Genomic DNA, 7,634 nt, shown 5'->3' with positions numbered 1-7,634 from the left:
CTTTCCTTCTGTCTCTTAATTCAGTTATTTACTTCTCCTGCACCAGTTAGATGGTGAATAGTACTGCCATCGGTGTGTTAAAAAAAAAACAAAAACACACACACAACTTGGGCTCTTTTGGGGTCCCCAAAGAAAATAATGGCAGGGCTTTCTCCCTCATAAAATGAACAAATGGCTCAAAACAGCCCCTGTGCCCAAAAGTGCAAAGTGAGCCCTCAAAACAGTGTGTTGGCTTCCCCTGACAAACAAAAGGCAAATTAAAAAAGAAAGAAAAGGCAGGCAGTTTTCCCTTGCTTTTGAAGTGGGACAAGATGATAAAACAAAATAAATAGTTTGAGCAGCAAAATAAATAAATATCCACTAGCCCATATGAACATAAATAAACAACTGAAAAGATACAGACAGATAAATAGATATATTGATTGATTGATTGATAGATAATAGATAGATGATAGGTGGGTAGATAGAGACAAGTCTGTCTAGAGAAATTCCTAATAATTTAAGTAGACTTTAGGTAGAAATTCCTAATAATTTAGAAAGTACTCTTTATTCTCACTTTCCAAACTTTGCCTTTAAGTAGGTGGATCACAGCTCCCCACTCATTAAGCGTGGGCTGTGCATGGTAACTTTACACACAGAGCACAGTATATAAAGGGGAGGGGAAGAGTAACTTTACAGTAGAGAAACCTGACAAACACTAGCTCAGCCAGGTTATCAAGGTCGACATCAGCAATGGTAAGTCACCTCAACAGTATGTACCCTTGATATAATGAGAATGGCATCTTACCTCTGTGGTCTTCCTCTGAAAATCTCTACCCAATCTAATCATGAGAAAAATATCAGACAGACTCAAATTGAGGAACATCATACAGAAAGTCTGACCAGTACGTCTCAAAATTGTCAATGTCATTAAAACAAGGGAAGTTTGAGAAATTCTCACAGCCGAGAGAATCCTAAGGAGACATGACAACTAAAAGTAATGTGATATACTGGGTGGGATTCTGGAAGAGAATAAGGATATGTATTAGGTAAAAATTAAGGGAATGTAAATAAAGTGTGGACTTCAGTTAACAACAATGTATAAATATAAGTTCATTAATTGTTGCCAATGTACCACACTAATGCAATATGTTAATTATAGGGGAAATTGGTTGTGGAGTATATAAGTACTCTCTCTACTACTTTCACAACTTTTTGTCAATCTAAAAGTATTCTAAAATTAAAAGGTTGTTTGAAAATAGGTCGTGACATAGAAACAGATGAAGACATTGAGGAAAAGACAAGTTAGTGAGTTACATTCTACATTCTGTTAGTGAGTTACAAGTTAGTGAGTTACATTGAAAATGCAAAAACTGCATGTGGTTCAAAGTGTACAGGAGGTACAAAGGGGATAAAATGAATGCAAAGGACATCAGTGTCCTATCAGTGAGGCGACTGAACACTGGAAAGATGTCACAAAGATCATATAAGTCCTTGTATAATAAGGACAAGCAGCAGAAATGCACAGATAAAAACAAGAGTAGGATTGAGACAGTGACCCAGCTCTTCCTAATGAGATTGAGACTTGTTCTTAATGAAGAAAAACTGCTGCTCCAAACTCAACGTACAGCTCCTGGTACTGCTAGTAATATTAAACCTTGATAAGAATGCTCATTAGACCAAGACACAATAAGATCTTCAATAATTGGGACTATATTATTTGAATTATGTCATCTAGCAGTTATTATGTAAATGTTTCCTAAATGAATCAAGGAACACTTATACATTTATTGCAACAGTTCCCTTTTTCTGTAATAATCTGTCATGTTATGTGTGTGTGTGTACACTAGATCTTTTTCATCATTAGCTATTGTACAAATATCTTCTTAGAGAGGACTTTCCTGATCTCTATCACCCACTGCTGTCACTCTTTCTAACCCTTTTGTATTTTCTTTCTAAAACACAACATATCTAAAATTATTTATTCATATATTTCTTTGTTTATTTCTAATTAAGATGCAAGCTTCTTAAGGACAGGGACTTTGTATGTCTTATTCACTGCTAAGTCCTTAGCATCTAAACTATTGTTGAGCACACAGAAGACATTCAATAAAAAAATTTGATGGATAAATTAATTAATGAATGCATGGCATTTTAGTAATGTTTCCAATTATTTGTTAAGATAATGTGTGTAACATTAAGTTTGATGCTGGCTAGACTTTGTTACCAAATAAACACTGGACTAAAGCCTGAACAGAAGGATCGTCCACATTTTCTCCCTACACGCCTACAGACATAATTAAGAAAATATAGGGCCCTGTATGTATTCTCCTGAATAGAAGCACTTGTAATGTTACCCTATTGCAAGTTCTTTCTTATAATTATAGTAGAAAGGGTTTTTCTTTAAACACCAACTAAAATTAGGTCTTGACTAATTCAGTCTCTTCTTTTCCAATTAATTCTAATTAGATAGGAACAACCTCTTACCAGCTCTGTCCATTTCTTTATTTATGGGGTCTCTCTTCCTTTCTGTCTTTCTTTACTCTTTTAATAAGGATATTTCTGTGCCTATTCTGTGCCTATATTTCTGCTGGCTTTGTAATTATACAAAGATACACAGTGTATATACAAAGATAGACACTCTTGCTTCAAAGACTTAGAATGTGGACCCCCTTCTCTTATGTTTTGTTTGGAAAACTGCTGTCATCATGAATTATCACACGATGATATTCAGAAATAACAAAATAGACTTCATAATCTGGAATAATAAGGCTGAAAAAGTACAAAACAAGTATACTTCAGTAAGTTCATAAAATCAATAAAGTATTGGAATAAAGAATTGATAAGAAAATGATAACTGATAAGAGTTTCATAAAAGTTGTTGCATCTTATCAGAATCTCCAGTTTTTCCTTTTATTTATTTTATTTTCCTTTGGTTTTATTTTACATGACTCACCCTCCGTTTGTGATACCATCTTGTGTGGTAGATTTAACTATCATCTCTTTACTGACCACTCTCAAATGTTTATGTCCCATCCTCTCATTCCTGGAATTAGATATCTACCTACCTACCTAACATCTAAACATAGATACCTACTAGATATCTGAAACTTTACATTGTCAGAAGGGAGCTGCTAATTATCCTAATTGCCTCCAAGGTATGTGTTGTCTCATACCTAGTTCCTCTCAGTAAATACCATTCCTCTTTACTTTTGTTCTCAAACAAACAAAACCCTTGGAGTTATCCTTAACTCTTCTCTTCCTGTCATCCATTATATCCAGAATGTCAACACATCCTAATAACTCAATATTTAGAATATATTCAGAATCAAACAACTTCTCAATACCTCCATCCCCATGCTTCTGATCCAAGCTGCCATCATTCCTCTCCTGGGTTACTGAGGTAGCCTCCTCACTGGTCTCATGTCTATTCCTTTGCCTTCTTTCCATCTTTCTATTTTCATAGAATAGCATCCAGAGTGAATTTGTTCAAATATGAGTCAGGCCATGTCACTGCTTTGCTCGACTCTTCAGCTGTTTGCATCTCTCTGAAGGCAAAAGGCAACTCCTGTAATAGACAAGGACCCACATGACTGCCTTTCTGATCTCATCTTCTATTGCTTCCCCCTCATCACACTCCTCCAGCTACCGTGACCTCCTTGCTACTTGACTGGCATGCTCTCAGTTCAGGTCTTTGCATTTGCTGTTCCCCTGCCTGAAATGACCTTCCCCTCAGATACATGCGTGACTGTCTTATATCTCCTTCAGGTTTTCTACTCAAATGTCATGCTTGGTTAAATTGGAATTCCTCCCACTTAAATCCCCTTTCCAACATGATAGTGCACATCACCATGTAGCATACTAGATATTTAGCATATTTATAATATTTATTGCCTGGCTCCTCATGCCAAGCTCCACGAGACACATGATAAGTGCTCAAACTTTGTTGTACAGATTTACTAACTATTATTAAAATAGGAAAAAGTTTTATTATTTAAAAAAACATAGTTTTTTTTAGACAAAAGCTAAAAAAAATTACATATATTGTAAATATCAGGGGCCATTGGCCCATATAATTACTTCAATTTTCCATACCAGCAACCGTGAGGATTATTAAAATACTAATAATATTCACATTTGCTTGGTGCTTTAATTTGTAAAGCCCATGTATTTTCTTCTAACCATTATACTACCATAAGCTGTGAAATCAAAGTAAAAAGAAATAAGGCAGCGAGACTTTCATGAAACAAAAAAATTGGGGGAAAGAGGTTCTTAACACAAAGGGGAAAAAAATAGTAGGCATAGTGTGCTGATACCAAGATACATTAGTTATTATAAATATGCACTATTACTAGTCTGCTCAGGCTGTCATTTAAAAGATAACACAGACTAGATGGTTTAAACCAGAGAAACTTACTTTCTCAGTCTGGACATACAGTCAGGGCTGCTTTTGTCTGAGGCCTCTCTTCCTGGCTTGTAGATAGCCAACTTCTTGACTTCTCACTGTGTCCTCATGTGGTTTTTCTTTTGTGTGCATGTGTGTGTGTGTGTGTGTGTGTGTGTGTGCGTGCAGAAAAAGAGAGACCTGACGTCTCCCCCTCCTCTTATAAAGGCACCTATCTTATTGGATTAGGGCCCCAACCTTATTAATTTATTTAATTACCTCCTTATTGGCTCTATTTCCAAATACAGTCACATTTGGGATTAAGACTTCAACATATGAATTTTGGAGGGACACCATTTAGTTTATAATATGCACATATTCACTCTTTGCATGTGTCAGTATCTTTCAAGTCACAAGGAATAGAGACACTTTACCTCAGTAAATGGAGATTTATTATAAGATACACCTCAGGATACAAGGGTCTAGGGACCTTGTTTTTTAAAGTACTGAACATGAAAATATTTGTCCCTTGCTCTAGGGTTTTGACAGTTGGTTCATCGAGTCACCTTTTTTTATCTATCTATCGTCTATCTATCTATCATCTATCTATCTATCTATCATCTATTTATCCTTCTACTTCTCCTGGTGATAGGCTCTCTCTTTTCAATTCATACTCAAAACTCCTGAGAGAGAATAAGTTTGGGCTAACTTGTCACAATAGAATACTGAGGGTCTTTTGGGGCAAAGCTATTTTACAAGGCTTCCTTTTAGCTGAATGATCCCCTATAAATGTCTTTCTTTTCACCTTGAACTGTTCTCTGTCCAAAGTGCTAATGATCTTTTTGTGGTGGTCATGTACTAAAATATTCCAAGTGGGAGGATTTACTTTCTTAATTATCTTTTATAGCAAGCCAATTCTAACTGATGAGCTATGGGTATAGTTTATCTACTATAACATGTCTAGTTACTAAAAGGGATTCAAAGTATCCTAGCCACATGATTGGGACCACAGCCTTCAGGCTCTTCACAGGTACTATGTGAGTCCACTGAGGGAGAGAATGTAATGCTTACTAAATATTCCATCTGCACCCCTAAATTTCCAACCTCTCTGCAGAGTAATGAGGCCTGGCCATTGGGCTGTGAACAAAAGCAAAGTGTGGGGCTGAGTCAGTAAAAATAAACTTGAACACAAACGTGTATGGTTCTGCAGTCTCGTTTTCCCTTTTATGACAACCAAGGAGGTCAAATGTTTTTCATTTGTGTGTGTGTATTTGTGTTTTAATGGTGGAGGCAAAAAATGATGGAGCACAGCATAAGCAAGAAAAAGTTTCCCTTACCAACCATAAATGTCATGTATCAGTTTGTTTGTAAAGCTTCTGATATACTCTGATATATTTTGGGGCTATTTGTTATCACAGCATAACCTTTCCTAACCTGGTTAATTTTTTTAAAAAAGGAAAAAATTTGCAGAAACAAGCAAAAGCTTAGAACGTAAGGTTTTAGTTCAACAGTTAAGCTTCACAGATGACAGCAAAAATGAGAAAAATAATATGGAAGTCTGAAAAGGTAGTGATCCAGGTAGTAAAATGGCAAAATATTAGGTAATATTTGTGGGAACTTGTAAGGCAAGCCTTGTATTAATGAACTTTTAGCTCTGGAAAAAAAAAACTTGCCAAAGAATGTTAGTGGTGGGCTTTGCTTATTTTCAGTTGCATAAGGAAGGCACTGCAGGAAAGAGTCGAGCTTAGGGAAGGGCTACAGTTGTCCATTGGTATTCAGTGGGGGATTGGTTCCAGAACCCCCCATAGATACGAATATCCATGGATGCTCAGGCCCCTTATCTAAAATGCCACAGTACAGTTGGTCCTCCGTATCCATGGATATGAAGCCCCCAGATAAGGAGAGCCCATTGTACTGGCTTTGAAAAAAAAGGGAACAGAGGAATGTCAGACATTTGGGAAGTTGAAATGTTAGAAAAGCCAACTTTCAATCACAACAGTAAAAATAAACTTACAGAAAAATATGCCTGGATCTGTAGTCCTTTTTCCCTTTTATAACAGTCAAGAAGGTCAAATGTGTGTGTGTGTGTGTGTGTGTGTGTGTGTGTGTGTGTGTTTAGTGGTGGAGGCAAGGAATGATGGCGCATAGTATAAACAAGGAAATGCTCACCATGCTTCTTCGCCAACAAGCAAGCAGTTTATCATCTCAGTGTGACATTTACCTATTTGATGAGATTTTTCATCAGAAGGATTTAAAATGCATATTTACTGAATTTTTTCCTGGCTATAACATGTACTACAAAATTCCTTGTAATCCATTTCTTCCTTTGAAAGTCTGATTCTTGGCCTTGTTCCCAAATCCACAGGGCATTCTGACTGCATTTGCTCTACTTGTAGGGATAAATGAAGAGCTGATTGGTATAGTTTGGGAGTGTTGGGATTCTCCAACTCCTCAGGCACTTTCAATTCTCCCCAAGTGATCCTATCCAAATTCCTGGATGCCTAACTTTTGACCATCAGGGTGTGATCTTGACCATGAAATCTCATCATCTTTAGACTTCAGTTTTTCTTTAAAGTGTACTGTATATATCTCCAGATCTAGTTTTAAGTTATCTCAGAGCATCAGTTAAACTGATTGTCAGTGCTATGGAAGAAAATCCTGATAGAGAGAACCTCCTGAAAGTATGGAAGGATTATACCATTGAAGATGCTATCACTGTTAGAGAAAAAGCCAAGAAAGCCATCAAGCTCAAAACAAATTTCTGCTAGAGAAAACTGTGTCTAGATGTTATGCATGACTTCACAGGATTTACAACAGAGCCGATCAAAGAAATCATAAAAGAGATTGTGGATATGGCAAAAAGGGTGAGAGATAAATTGTTGATATGGGTCTTGGAGAAGTTCAGGAGCTAATAAATGCCACACCAAAAAATTTACAACAGAGCCAATCAAAGAAATCATAAAAGAGATTGTGGATATGGCAAAAAGGGTGAGAGATAAATTGAGATATGGGTCTTGGAGAAGTTCAGGAGCTAATAAATGCCACACCAAAAAATTTCAAGAAGTGGGCTTGATGGAGATGCATGCTTCTGAAACTGTGCAAGACGATGAGGAAGAAGATGTAGAAGAGCAGTGCCAGAAAACAAATTGACATTAGCCAATCTGGAAGAAGGGTTTTGATTATTCAAGACTTCTTTTATATGGACCTTACTATGATACAGGCTCTGAAACTAAGGCAAACAGTAGAAGAAGGATTTGTACCACATAGAAAC

The sequence above is a fragment of the Delphinapterus leucas genome, chromosome 8 (assembly GCF_059928025.1).
Source record: "Delphinapterus leucas isolate spDelLeu-1000000601 "Yukka" chromosome 8, BTC_Dleu_Yukka2, whole genome shotgun sequence".
In the NCBI taxonomy this organism is placed as follows: domain Eukaryota; kingdom Metazoa; phylum Chordata; class Mammalia; order Artiodactyla; family Monodontidae; genus Delphinapterus; species Delphinapterus leucas.
The sequence above is the reverse complement of the archived record's forward strand: the minus strand, read 5'-3'. Positions refer to the sequence as shown.